General features: G+C 32.3%; 1 protein-coding gene across 1 annotated transcript in view; it reads left to right on the top strand.

The window, feature by feature from the left end:
- The window catches only part of LOC112689733, a gene marked incomplete in the record, with an annotated part of 415,778 nt that overhangs the window by 291,963 nt on the left and 107,862 nt on the right, over nucleotides 1-15,953 (top strand).

The following is a 15,953-nucleotide window of genomic DNA, read 5'->3' as shown; positions in this document are numbered from 1 at the left end:
GTAAAAAGCAATCGGCTGGTTATCGCGTAACGCCGTTTAAACAAAATGAAAAAAGCGCTACGTTTCTTCGACATGCCAAATGATGCACTTACGATCGCTGATTGCAGAAACATTAAACGGTTTACTCCGCATTAAATACTATTCGATTACCTATGCACAGTAACATTACAATATGTGTGTTTGAATAATACAACTATTATGTTTTTACGTTCATCTCGTATCCCTTAACGCTATCGAAAACGCCTAGTTATACGAATGGTTCGGCGGATAACGACCGCATTGTACCAGCACGTATACATAATGTTTGCACTGCGTTCAAGCAACGACGGAACGATTGTCAATGACTGCAAGCGTATCAGGTGTGTACATTCGACGGGAATATAAATTCCATACTATAATATGTATTATTATTGTTATGTGTACGTCACGATCAAAGAAGCTTCCACTGTCACTTCGTGTTGGAGGAAGATATCTTGCCGCAAGAGACTAAACGCTCGCGGTCGTATCGTCAATATGTTAAATTATAATCAATTGACATTGTAATATTACACGTTGTAAGTTACAGTATTTTCATTGATTCAATAAAACACCATAATATTGTTAGAGTTGGTAGCGGCCACGTAGATGCAGTAGCCACAAGCGGTGGCGCATCTAGATAAAATAACTTGGGTGTACTTAGCTTCTATTTATTTATTTTATTTTGCATATGATGTATCTGCTTAGTGTAAAATATAAAAGTGCTAATTACTTACTATTAAGTTAGACAACGATAAATTAGGCGATGATAAATGAATAAGAAATTATAACAATAAATAGGTATTAGATCATTTTAAAGCTTAAAATTATAATAACTTAATGACTTTTATAATGTGAAAAAAATTCTTGGTCCACCACTGGTTACAAAATATCACTGTAATTGTAATTTTTTTCCATTTAAAACAATGACCTTGTCTTACGTTCTTCGGTTGGCAGATAGTTCACGCATTTTCGTGGTGCAGTCAACGCGGTTGACAGTTCAACGCAACTCTTATTAATTATACTGCAAAATAATACTGTACAATGTTGTATTTTAACCGCATTCAAACGTTTTGAAATATTATTTGCCGACATTTTCACGAGTCTGTTCTTACACAAAAATGTGTCCGACAGCGACTCGATGCATATCTATGTACACAGGAAATATTATTATTTATTTAATTAGACGATGACTAAAAAAGACTCGCCAAATGACTACAACAAGAGGCACTGAACCGAAGACGTCATTGTTTTACTGCGAAAGTGTTTATTAAAAATTTGAAACGCGAAAACAATAATGAAACATTTAATGAAGTATTTCACAGAATTTCAGAAGCACTTTCGGTTATGTATACGTATATCAATGGAAAAATAAAATAAAAGCAGGAGAACGATAGAAAACATAAAATAAGTCAGACGCTTTATTAAGTTTTTTGCTATGAAAACATAAACACTTTAAACACCGTAAACCGCAATAAAATACAATCGCGATGAACATTTTTTGTGAGATTTTGCATAAAAAAATATATACCATTCATTAATCGATTATCAGTAAAAATTGTTAAAGACATTATGAGTTTAAATTTTTATTCAAATGTTTTAATTTGTCCCATTCGGTTTTGAGTCTTCATACGAACTCGCTTTGATAAATCTATAAAAAGCAAAGAAAATAAGCTGCCGGAAAGCGAGAATATTAAATGAAGATGAAAATAATTGTACACTCCAGAACTACATATGCGATCGATAAAGTTTACAGCCATCTAAATGCGCGTTTAATGATCGGAGACGAATCTTATATTGTAAATTATTCGGGCACCATGGGATTCAAAAAAAACCATCATTTTGGTTTCTATGTCATTAAGCCGGATGTGTCCATAAACCCGAACCTTTATCGAAAAATTGAAAAGTTTATATCACTTGAACCGTGGTATAAAATGTAGTCGAACGTGATCCTATAGAATATTATCTAAACGAACATAAAATCTTGTAGATTTCGAACACACGAAATAATGGGATGTAATTTTTAAACAAAGAAATAAAATAATATGTACTCGAGAAAAGATAAAAAAAAAAATTGGTCTCTACTCATAAGTAATCAGGACAAACAAGTTTACTCCAGCACGCTATTTGTATAATGATAAAATTTAATCGTTTTCTTAACTAGTGTTTCCTCGGTAACATGCAAAAAAAAATCATTTTTAAATAATTATTTTTATTCTTTTTTTTGTGTAGGTAATTAATTTTTGGAAAAAAATAAATTATTAAACGAAAAAAAATATATCATTTTGCCGTAACAATACCTTAAGTGCTGTTTATATCGAAACGTTGACGTAAACATAACCATAGGCAATAAATAATGAAAGGGATTCTTTGAGGTATTTTGGGGTCTTGGACTTATTAACTCCGACAAACTGCAAGTGTCCAATACAATATAGTTATAATCAGGGACTGGAACCTATAGGTTTTTTCGATTCCGGTTTCGGTTTTGGTTGTTCAATTAATTTTTTAAGGATTCTGGTTTCGGTTTTGGTTTTTTAAAAGAGTAAGGGTTATAGAACCGGTTAATTTCGGTTAATTCTGATTATTAGAGATATATTAAAAAATAATATGAAATTATTTATTCTTGTTTAAATTTTAATTGTTTCATTTCATGAAAATAGAAGGTATTATAAATAGTTAAAAAAAAATAATAATATATTATATCAGCCTATTATATTTATTTGAGTTAGGTTAAGTTATTTTATTTCAACTCGTAGTAAAAATTTGTAAAATATTTTGTAATATTGTGAATTATTGTGATTTGATAAAATAAATATCTTTAATTTAAAATTTAATTTTAATTAGGAATCAAAGTTAATACTGACTACTGTTTTAACTACAAATTTGTATAAACATTAATTATACTTAATACTTAATAGACAAGATAAATGAAATTCTCATTGTAAATTGTAAGATATTAATAAACATACAAAAATAATAATAATAATAATAATAATATTACAAATTTACTTATTATATGCATTACACTATTACAGTTTACAATACAACATAATAAAAAACATAAAAAGATTTGACTTTTATTTTTCTGAACCGACCAATGGACAAACAAAATAGTCATTACCATAGTTTTACTAGTTTATATAATTGACCTAAATTAACCCTTTTATAATTAAAGTTAAGGTTACGATTTTTCATTTTTGTAAATAAAGGTACCGGTTTCAGTTACGGTTCCTAAATTTTAAAAGTTAACCGGTTCCAATACCGGTTCTTTTCGGTTACGGTTCTGGTCCCTAGTTATAATTACCATAAGTGGTTCTAGTCAAACACGTCGGAAACAAAGTTACGGCCCGCCTCCACTGCTAGCATATTTCTCTACTTTCTTTAAGAATTAAATACATAATATAAAATAAAATAATATAGATAGGCTTGTATGCTTATATTTATCTCAGACAAAAAACAATTATAATAAAAAAATGCACGAAAGTTCTATCGATTGAACAGGTGAATAGTCATAGTCATAGTCGTAGAACAATAACATATGTTAGAGAGGGAGAAAGTAAACATTTTAAAGGATTAATGTTAAACAGGGATATCGAAAATGTTTTACGCTTTCATAGTTTAAACCAATGATGATAATTAGAGGAATAATCGTAGAGTAACTATTTCTAGTCAAATGGTTTATAACTTAAAAATATATATTTTTATATGCAATGAAAATATGATTATGATAATATTTGCGCTTTGCATATTTAACAACTATTCTAGTAGCATAATAAAAACGAGAACAATGGACGAAAAGTTAGGCTGATGGATTACAGTAAATTTTAACAATAAAAGTAATAATTTTACTATCAAATCACAATAAATAAATGACGTGAATAATGTATACATCTTAAGATAAATATTCAAAGTAAACTATTGTACTAATACACTCTACAGTTAAAAATGTATGGCCAACTAGGTTAGCCTAACTTAAATTAAACACAATGGCTTATGACAAAAAATTAAACACTGTAATATGAAAATAAAAAAACCAAATTATTAATATATGGTTTTATGTAATTAATGGAAACTCGATTGTTTTGTTTACTGATTTATTTTTTCTCAATTAGTTTATTTAAATTTTAGTAATTATTAAAGTTTTAATAAGATAATTTTTATACTATATAAGTTATGATTGTATTTTATTAATCATCCATTTAAAAAATACATCTCTATCACGAGCTTGCGGACGGGAGACCGATAAATCTTAATTTGTTTTGTATGAACAATGTGTATATGATTTTCCTCGACCAATAAAAAAAATGTCATAACTAATATGATTTTAGTTTCTAGAAGAGGGGTTAAAATTGAAATCCTGAAGCTACCCCCAAAAAAAGTACCTACTAGCATTCATCATCGCTCAAAATATCGTGTTTTTATCGTCAACCCAACATGATGTAATTACGTCCTCGACGTGTTTCGTTCGGCAAAGGAAATTCGAACATTTGGGCCTCAAACACGACGGTGGATCCTGTTTCCCTCGCAGTACTATCTATACATTCGAACGTCTAGTCGCCGTGTATGCAGCTATGATAATATATTTGTAATTACGTCATATATTATGTAATTAATATTATGATATGTAAAACGACAGATAGTTCTCATTGGCTCGGACCTCTCTGGTAACTGCGTTTTCCACTATATAAAACTAACCGTAGCACACGCGTGCGTGTGTATAGGACCCGGTAAATATGATCCGTGAATAATATTATAGTGGGTAAATAAATAAATGTCATTTATTTATTTTATTTGCCGAAAGACGGCAAAGTCCATGCTCGTTACGGATTATAAATGCTTTGATGCTGTTTACCACGGTAATATGGTTTTTGAACAGTCTATCACCTACCGCCAGCTGGAACCGATATTTATCAAAAACCTAGCACTGGAACTGCAAACTTGACGTTTTTGGATCACATCATTGAACAGTAGTGAATTCGTAACCACAAATCGTGAATAATGTAACGGCCAAAACTGTAATTTTCATTTTCAGACGCCAACATCAGCCTACCGTGGCAGCCTCGCATCTCAAAAACCGACCTAACGATTTGGTAGCCAAGAAGGTCTAATAGACACGTTGTCAGCATCGTAAAACTGTACAAGCAATATTCTCGAGGCACTAACAATTTTATTTACCTGCTTTTTTTTTTCATTTTAATAATAAATCACTTTGCAGATGATTGGAGAACACATAAAGTTAACATTGCGTAATTCGAGTACAATCGAATGTAAGAATCCTTTCGTGGCGATCGTCACGATATACATGCATTTAACGTGACAATAATCTGTTATCCATTCGTTTAAATAAATGTTCGATGGTACAGAATTAGACTTATCGATAGTATTATCAATACAGACGAAATAAGTCCGGTCAAGTATGTATTCAATGGTGTAGCCCGTATAAGAAGGATTTCCCTCGAGACGTTTTATCTCCAAACAACATGTTTTGTGTGTCACCCTGGATAGCCACGCGATCATATGAAGGAAAATGGTTCCAAGTATCCCATACTTACCAAAATTTAATATTGCGGAGACGATGACGACAGCGTGGTACTGGTGAACCGTGGATTATCTGTAGATTTTCTAGGAAACGTTATAGGTTTACTTCGTGCGAGGATGTACGACTGCGGTTAGCTATACAACACGCGATTATCACTTTGTACGATGATAACGTCGGTCGAGGACGGGCATTTAGCGTACAGGGTGACCTTCCAACGTGATATCTACAAGCCGTTTCTTCGCCACGAATTAATGATAAAACGGCTTTGGACATAATTTCAAGAAAAGAAGGAGGATTTCTATGCGTTGTATATAAATATATGATATTTTATTAAAATTCAAAGTATTATTTAAAATGTGGGGTGAAATTACTCTTTTTTTTTTTTTTATTTGAAACGATACATTAATTTATCTTGAATTTTGTGATAGTAATTATGTATAATAATATATTCCTGTGTAGCTGTTAGTATCCAATATAACCATACCAATAAAATAGAAATGACATTCTGTAATTAAAACTTCCCAAGTGTAAGAAATTTCCATTTATTTTGCGTTCGAAAAACGTGCAAGATGCTATTGCAAGTTTCATTGAATTTACCGCCTCGATACACTTGCGTTAATTCCAAACCTAAAAATAAATAATATTTATTTTATTAATCCATTTTTTGTACCTAGTTTCAAGCTATTTCTTAAATTGTGTCTTAAATTATTCCAAATAACGATCATTCCGTCGAAATACGAGTTTGAAATAACATTTGATTAAAATGTTAAAAATTTATAATTGAAGAAGCCTAGGATGCGATTAGAACAATGTTAACTGACCTCTTTAATGTCCCTGACTCCAAAGTAAATAAAAAAAAAAAGTGAGTAGGTTAAGTGATGACCCCAATGTAATAAATTCTAATCTGATCCTAATTTCCGAGTTTACCGGTTACAAATATTTTATTACTCATGGGAAAAATTAACGTAAACATTTGTTTCAGAAAGAAAACAAGTTTGTACTTTTTTTTTAGTAAAATAAAAAATATCTGATCAATGCATCCCTCAGGTTTCTCAAAACAATGGATTAATGTTTTTTAGATTCATTCGAAAAAACATTAAAACGTATAGATTAAAGAATAAAGGTACATAATATCCATGATGAACGCGATTTAAATTTAAATTTATTTTACGTGATTACTGTTTGTACGGACTTTATTTTTACGGGAATACTATTTAGACCAACTTACACCCCTTCCACTTAAATTACACAACGTTTATCAATTGTATATGAGCTCTTTCCTGTTAAGTCAATTGTTATTAATATTTTAATATTTCGATAGTTCGAATTAAAAAAAATCCAATCCAATCGGTTTCGATGTTTCGAGTTCCTAGTTTTCAATCAATTACACTTAAGATTTTATAGAAAATAATTCGTACTATGTACGAGTGTGAACATTGTGAATACAGGAAAAACTCAAAAATAAAACCTTTTTGTTAAAAAAAAAAAAAAAAAAAAAAACTGTGTCGTATAATACCTATATTCCCATCGTGTATTAACTTATTACTATCACGAGTTAAATAAAAACTCGTATTGTATCAACTTTTATGTACGTTTATTATATAAAATAAACCAATCATTTGAAATGAAAATATTTCAATACATTTTAAACATATAAAAAATACTTTTTTATAATTTTCCAACAATAATATTGAATTAACACAGTACTGAATTTTTAAATCAACTATTTGAGGACAAAAAATTATATTTATTGTTACGTTAGTTATGAAGTTAGCAAAATTAATAATCTATCACAATTATCTTTTGTGTTCCTATAAAAAGAGGTTTATTTTTTAGGTGATAATCGTATATTATAATAATTAATAATTTTAACACACTTTTTTTAAAATTTAACAATTTTATTAAGTATAAAAAAATACTAGTTGACCCAAAAGGGTCCATCTAATGCACCGATCATTTTCACAAATGTGAAAAGTCTAATGTACTATGTATAATGTATAAATGTAATGTAATGTATACCACGTATACATTACATAAATAAAACGACGTAAAACCTACACTTTCTCTACCGACACGATGATCGAATTTATTTCGTCTGCAAAATAAATAGAACACGATAAAAATAATAAAATTGATTCTCCGGGACACCTAAAATACGATAAATAAAAGTTATCCGCAACGGTGCACACCACGAATTAATGTAACGAAACCGTAGAACCGTTAACCCGTGATAAACGATTTAGCTTATCCGTTATTGTAGTAATTAATCGAATGGATTTCCTAAGCATTCGAAATACAATATACGAATATAGTATACATTATACGCAGGGCCTGTCCGAGCGAAAATAGTGCACTAGGCAAAATCAAATGTTGCCGCGTCTAAAATAATTAATTTAGCTCTTATTTAAACTTAGCCCCTTCCCCTATTTTTTGTGTAACATATCTATATAAAAAAAAATTTAATTTTTTATTTTACATATAAGATTATGTGTAAAAAGACTTAAAAATGATTTCCATAGTATTACTCAAAATCCATTACTATCGCGACTATCGGAAATCGGACTATCGGTTATTTATATTTTCGGAACAATTGAAAACGCCCAGTGTAGGTCCGTAATATAAAGTAATATAATAACTTTAGAAAATGTTATTATATATGAGGGTGGCTTTCACGAATGAATGAATTTCGTTCATTTTTCTTATAAAACACCGATAGAACTAAAAAAATGTACGAGTCAATTTTGAAAAAGCCGCCCCTACTAAAGTGCCGCTGTAGGCAGGTGCCTAGCTCGCCTATACCTTGAGCCAGCCCTGATTATATGTATATATGTGTGTATATTTAAAAAAACGTTTAACAAAACAAAAACGATTGTCGAGTTTAATTATCTTTAACGTATGCGGAACGATCGACAAAAACCTATCGTTTTAGCTGCGAGTTACATAATATCAAAAGCAATTCCATTAGACACGTGTGCGTTGAACAGCTTTGTTCGGTTAACATTTGGTTTTTGTTTTTTCGCTTTTCGTCGAATTCATATTGTTCGTGTTAAATATGTTTCATAATTTCATATGCATGTGTTTACGTAATTATTATCACAAACCGTCAACGAATAGTATCAAAATCTGATCGTATTACGCGTGCGCAAATCTGTTCTGAAAACGACCGAATAAATGAATCAAAAATATGAATAATGGTGTATTGTCGCGAGATTAAACGTATAGTTTCGCAAGCGCGACCATTTGCATAAGCGTTCGCTGTACAATATTAATATAATATAACCGTCTCGGATGCGCGTGTTATGGTTTTAAAAATAGTGTAGTACAGTAAATTAATGAAAACCTAGGTTTTCTTAGTGAGAAAAAAAACAAAGAAATGCCGTCAGACACTTGTGAAGCCGATGTGCGCATAATACGGTTGCATATGTAACGTATCATGAATACAAAAATACCGTACACACACAATAACCGAGCTGCTCAATGACGCACCGTAGAAAAAGGATAGTTTTTTTTTCCGGCCACCAACGTAGGTCGTTCTGAACGGAGAAAAAAAGGGGCAGAACGAACAAAAGTGTAGAATAAGCAAAGTATCAAAAGCAGATAGCGTGCTGGTGAACCCCCCCCCCCCCCCCCAGGGATTTAATTTTTTTTCGTACACCACACCTACTGGTTTCGTGACATTGTACACACACGTATACTATCTGTGCATCGATATCTGTATTGTTGCAACGCTGCATATATCTTCCGGACAAAATGTTTTCGTTCCACAACAGGTGTCCCGTCTTACCCGAAGTAGATAAATTATCGTCCGGTTGGAATATTATTCTCGTTTAAATCTGATCCTATCATGGCGAAATAAATTGTATTATGCTATGTTTTAAAGAAATCCAACAACTTGCCTTCGAATAATTTTTTTTTTTCCGTCCTGAATATTAAAAGTCCTCGCACCGCTCGAGCACTAGTAATTAAATTGCAGTTAATGCATTTGTATTGCAAAATACGCGTGAAAAAGATTATGATCGTGTCCCGCAATTGAAATGTAAAACCGCTTCACAACATTTTTACCCATCGTTCCTCTGGAATAAAAAAATGACCTATAATTTACCGCGTTGCGCAATTGTACGCGTTTTACCATTAGCATAATGAAAAATTTCTTCCTGGATTGGCTGTGAACCCATCGATGCTCACCATTCTCCACCTCCCGTGTATCTTCAGATCACTCTAGGCTCTAAATATAATGTATAAATCACCACTACACTGCATTTGCATCGTAGATTAAAATGTATTTAGAAAATATCGAAAGACGCGTAGCAAAAAAAAAAATAAAAATCTACACATTTTAGAACGCGCGCGCAAGACGTTTATTTTTTTTTTAAACCTAGAGCTTACTCACGAATAATTTACCGTAACTATATGAACTCGACGATATTATTTTTCAGTAAAACCATGATTTATTTTCGAAACGCTTCGCACTGAAAACGGATCGTTATTGATTTGATTTCAATTTTAGTATGCAATAATAGCCGGTGCGTACGACTACAACATACCATTAGGCGTATTTTAGTACGCTTTGTTGATAAATACGATTAAAATGTTGCCAACGATAAAGGTATGGAGGAATATTCGTACCCGTCGTTATACCACTCCCGAGGCCACTGTGCATTTGACCATAAAACTTATTGTGTCGGCACGTCAAACAAATACGGTAAGGCGATGTCCGAACAGAGTGGGAAAAACGGTTTTAGCATAAGGAATTGTTGCCGCCGACATAAAATTGTACGCAACCGTTACCCGTTCTTATCCTAAAGCTCTCGTCACAGACCCTCTTGTCACGTAACTCATTCATTTTCGAACGAAGGTGACCAAATGATTATTTTTTATCGTTAAGCCGCCGCCGTAAATCTTTTATACATGTGTTCTAACAACCATCTTTTCGATCACCGTATCGTACTAATGTTATCAGTATCACGTCATTATTTTACTCAGTGAAAACATGAATTGATGAACACATATCGTTTGCCACGTTGAATCATGCTGATGATGATTAACAAATGTTTATGATTTACAATTATTAGTGTTTAAGCTACATTTACTTGCACATTTAAAAACTGTTTAAAAATTGAAGTGATTTAATCGTGTAAATATCTTAAAGCAACTTAAATAAAAATAAAAAAACCGTATTTTAATTTAAGGACGCTCAAATGTTTGGTTTAACTTTTAAAAATGGTTTTATCAATAAAAAGAATTTGTTTTGTTTTTACATGTAAAAAGAACAATCGATTTTATTGCGGTGATAATATATTTATACAAATTCAACTTACGTAAAAAGAACCATGGTTCAGCTCTAACACATTTATCTAAAACATGGTTAACTATCCTATTCTAAACATCGTAAATTAAAATTACAAAGTTTTATTATAATACAAAAAAATTTAAATTTATAATAATTATACCAAAAACGAACTAAGCATCTTATAATTCACATTACATACCTTCATCCACAAAAAATTTACTTTTACGATGATTTAAGATGTACCTAATCAAATTGGACATACACTGATTATTCATTTTTATAGCCATTTAATCGTGCACAATTTTATGTATAAATTGGTGTCGATGGCGTCGTAAAATAAATTTAAATTTATTCTGAAGCGTCTTACATTTTAGTTCCTATTGGTTTATATAAAACAATACTTCAGTAATATCTATTTGAAATCAGCGTTTAACGTTTTCAGATATATTTTTAAAAACTAACTGTAGTTTAGTACTTTAATTTTTTGAATATTTGATTACCGACAAGTATTGAAAATGACAATGGAACCCGGTTAAGGTAAACATAATATATTATGCTGTGATAAAATATAATAAAATACATTTTCCGTGGAATAATAACAGTTATAATTAATCGGCCTTCCATTCTAAAATCACGCGCAAACAAACATGGTAATTTAGGTCGCCTCATATTAAGATCGTTTAAATTTAATGACGGCTTAACTCGTATCGTGAAAACGTAGTAAATGTATGCTACCACGATATTCCGGTACAAACGTATTTTTATGTACTATCAACTGTTGCGGGTTTCGGAAATGATCGGTCGTCGGGGTTGGTGCTATAGAGCAACGCAGTACATACGGATTTAAATAAAGTTAATTCATAAATGGAATGCGAATGTGAAAAATGATCGCTCGTCGATCGCGCGCGTGCACATTGAATTGCGGTATTTATCGCCGTCCCGGGGGTACGGTAACCGACATTAATCTGAACTAAAGGATGGATCGTGCGATGTTCGAAGGTACTGCGCGGATATTAATTAATGATGCCGCTCGGCTCGCCGTCGTCTTGACATACCGCCGCGTATATTCGTCGTCCAATGTCACGAGACGGGTTGATAGTTATTATGAGATTATCGGCTTGAGCGAATCGTATTCATTTGTACGGGCCATGTCACTATACGTTAACTTCTTATTAAAGTAATCTTTGAATCCACGAATCATAGAGTATTATTCCAGTAATTAAATATATTTATTTTTTTCGTGCGTTTACTTCAATAACTTCCGCGCACATAGTTTGTGTGTACGACCAGGAAGTCTATAACAACGCGAACCACGAGAACCGCGAATCTACATATTATACACTCGCCTGCGTTGCACTACAAACGCTTAGTTTGCAACAAAATTTGTAGGCAACTGCCCGGTGAACATGTTTGAAATATAATATCGCAACTCTTATCATGATACACAGATCTTGACATTTTTAAACGTACTCGTATCCGGAATGTGTATCCACGAGCGAATATAGACCAAGATACACGGGAGGGAGATGTTTAGAATTCAAAGGACGCGCGTTTAAGATAACACGTTACCTGCGGTTTGTATCTGTTTACTATTAATTAATTTTGAAAAAAATTTTAAACCGTGGCTGGTACATCCGAGTACGTCTAAAGCGTTCAAAGAGCCTCGAATAATAATGGTTTTATTTTTACTATTATTAGTTTTTATTTTTTTTTTTTTTGAAAAACAAAGAGAGAAGGATTGCCCCTCTTCTCTAAACCCACCTCTAAGTCTATATGACACCGGAACATTTGAAGGGCTGCGAATCGTATCAACGCAGCCCCACGTTTACGTGTGCGACCCGCGACCGGGGGTGACGCTGACGAACCTTTGAGTACGTCTGTCGCGTTACACACCACGTTCCGATTTAGCGACACGTTATCGCACGAGTGCTTTATGATATGCGTGGTTAACGAGTCACGCGCGTACGATTCTACGGTCTCCGGAAATGCCGCAGTTTCCGCCCGAACGACCTCGTTTTCAAAAAAAAAAGAAAAAAAAACGTTCATCGTCAAACGATTCCGTTGCAACGGTGTGGCTATGAGATATCTCGTTCAACTTGCTTGTGTAATTATAATGATCAAATAAAAACACAACTTTTGCTGCGGCGGGACAGGTTTGCAGTTCGTTGCGAACAATAACGCCGTTAATCACTATCGTTATCATTTCCATATCATTATTACTATTATTATTATGATTATTATTATTATTATTATCGTCATTAATTGTAACCGCCATCGGTGCGCGCGACCCGCGACGGCGACAGGAAGACAATATGACAATATACGACGTTGATCGGACATGGTTTTTGTAGAACATTTATAACGTTGTATTTATAATGTTTCTACAACCCTGTGCTTCCTGCCGACGGCATTCGCGCTTTGATGTCGAATAATTTCCATTCCGAAGCCGGTCGCGCTCAACGCACCGCGAACTCCGTATGTACGCGCGTGGGTAATAAAGTGGCGGGGAACGCGCGCTTTGAGTCCCGGCGCGCAATCGATTTCCCGACTGCGCCCGTGTCCGGGAATCGCGTTCGTACTCCGTTTGTGTTTTTATTTTCATTTCTATTTTTTTCAACTGGAAATTTTCTTTAACCCCCCCCCCCCCTTCCCGTTCACCGGGACCCGTCCGTCGCGTTGATCATCGAGACGTACGACGACTTTCTGTGATGTTCGAGCCCGCGGATCTCGTGGTGGACGAGGGAACTACGTGAAATGTTAGAACGCAACCGCGGTATTACATTATATGAGCTTTGACGAGATATCGAGTTTTGTATTATTATCGTAAGAATCGCAACGAAAAAATAGTCCGAGAGGTTTTGAATTGGTTGAGGTCCACTATTCCGGAGACCGATGCTTTGAAGGCTTAAAACGCGTACACATTTTGTACATATTATTTTTAAAGCGTTTCTGCTTAATAATTTTCCTGGTAGAAAGGGTTCAAATCGATTTTATTTTATTCCTGCGAAAAATAACATACCTTATCCATATACTCTGTGTAAAAGGCGATAACGTTAACCTTTGTGCAAAAGTACACGTTAATAATTTTTTCTGTAAACGATTGATGAATGCCTATCTCTTATCTCAGACCAAATTTAAAACCTAAAATGTGCGTTGTGAGTGTCAAAATAGTCAAAATTGTTTTTCAATGTTTCTATTTTAGTTCGATGATTTATATATGTTATTCATATTCCATTCTAACCACGTGTACTTAATGCTTTAGTTATATGCACCAAAGTGTTGTGCATCTATTTCATAAGCATATGTATGCTCACATTTTTTGGAACGAAATATAAAGTTCTTACTCGACTAACAATATTTTTCATCGATTTTGGCAAAGTAAATACTACGTATATGCTACACTATATACACAATGTACAATTATCGTGAAACATTTTTCCAAATTTATTCTGTTGAAAAGTAGCATCTAGTTCTTACTTTGATTTACCGAACGCTTAAAGACTCATTCGTTACGCAAAAGTATTGCCCGTGTAACTAAATTAATCCAACTTCGTTACTCGTTAGTATAATCGCTAAAAATTGTTTACCGTGCAAAAGAACTAAAAACAAAAGTTTTGAATGAAAAAGAGAAAGAATTAAGCTCAGAGCTACTCATAAAGTAAAGGGAGAAAAATCCATAATAAATTTGAATACTTTATAGAATTTATAAAAAAAAAAAAATTAACTAGGTATTAAGTAATACTCATTTGAATAATACTACAGAGCCGCCAAGTCTGTGAACTTTATTTAATTTTTTTGTTTGTTTTTTCTTATGTACACACCTATATGTTTTAAATTTTATTCAGTAGGCATTTCACGGTAAAATGAAATATCACTATGATTTAGTTTTCAGTGCACGGCCAAAAGAATCCAATATAACTTAACTCGGATAACATTTTGAAATGTCAGAATAAAATTAATTTATAGTTTGCGGAGAAAAAAAAATCAAATAACAAATGACAGAAATACACCGTTGGGTAAATAACGAAATGAAATGTTGATTTAAATTATATGGTGAATGATTGCTAAATTTATCACAATGTAATAAAATTTTAAATTAACAAGAGCAATATATTCAAAAGACAAAATATGTACATTTCCAAAATGTTTTGATAGATACGTAGTTTTTTTTCCAATTTTTCTACAAAATTGGATTGCGGAAAAGTAATAATTATAAAATGCGTTGTATGGTATTAATTTTGTTTTTTTTAAATTATGCTTAATAAAAATGTGTACATAATTTTATTAGACGATAATAATACTGATAATAATAATAATAATAATAATAATAATAATAATACATCATACTGTCGTGTTGATTATTTATTTTATTATTATTGAGTCGCTCATAAATTAACACATTTCTGTGTTAAATTTAATTGTTATTATAGTTTACAATCGAATATTTCACATTTTTTTTCTTTACATGAAATTGAACTATAGACTTCGTGTACCGGAAATCATGAAAAAACATTGAGTGTTCTTAATTCAGACGTATATAAATTGTTCCACCGTTACTGCAGGTACATGGTTTGTCAAGTAAAACTATCGAATATTTAACATACTATGTAAGTTATGTAATTAAATCGACCGGGAGAGTGTTTTATTTCAATTTTTTAATACTTGACGACTTTCTAAATACCAATGTGATATTATTTGGAGTATACAATTGTGTTATTTTGTTAACTACTAAAGGAGGGTGTCATATTAACAGTAAAATATTTTTTAGAATACAAGAACCGCACATGAGTGTGTCTTGAACTAAATAAAAAGATTGGAAAAATATGACAAATCCGTAGTGTATCGTACATGGGATAAGTGCGGAGTACACGTTAATACAGAAGTGGTACATAAGGAAAAAACTGCACAAATTTTTGGCAATTTTATAGTGACGTGGTAATAGCTATGAAACTATCTGGTCATAAAAAATATATATTTACATAAAAACTATGTTATAAGAAAAAAAGGAAATCATCGGTAAACCAAAATGGAAATGAGATTACGGGCACTTATTTCACATCGGCACACGGCATTTTTAAATTGTAATTAAAATCTCCTGGGAATAAAGTA

The sequence above is a fragment of the Sipha flava genome, unplaced genomic scaffold (assembly GCF_003268045.1).
Source record: "Sipha flava isolate LNK unplaced genomic scaffold, YSA_version1 46_pilon_pilon, whole genome shotgun sequence".
NCBI lineage: Eukaryota > Metazoa > Arthropoda > Insecta > Hemiptera > Aphididae > Sipha > Sipha flava.
This window is presented reverse-complemented; position numbering and strand designations above follow the sequence as displayed.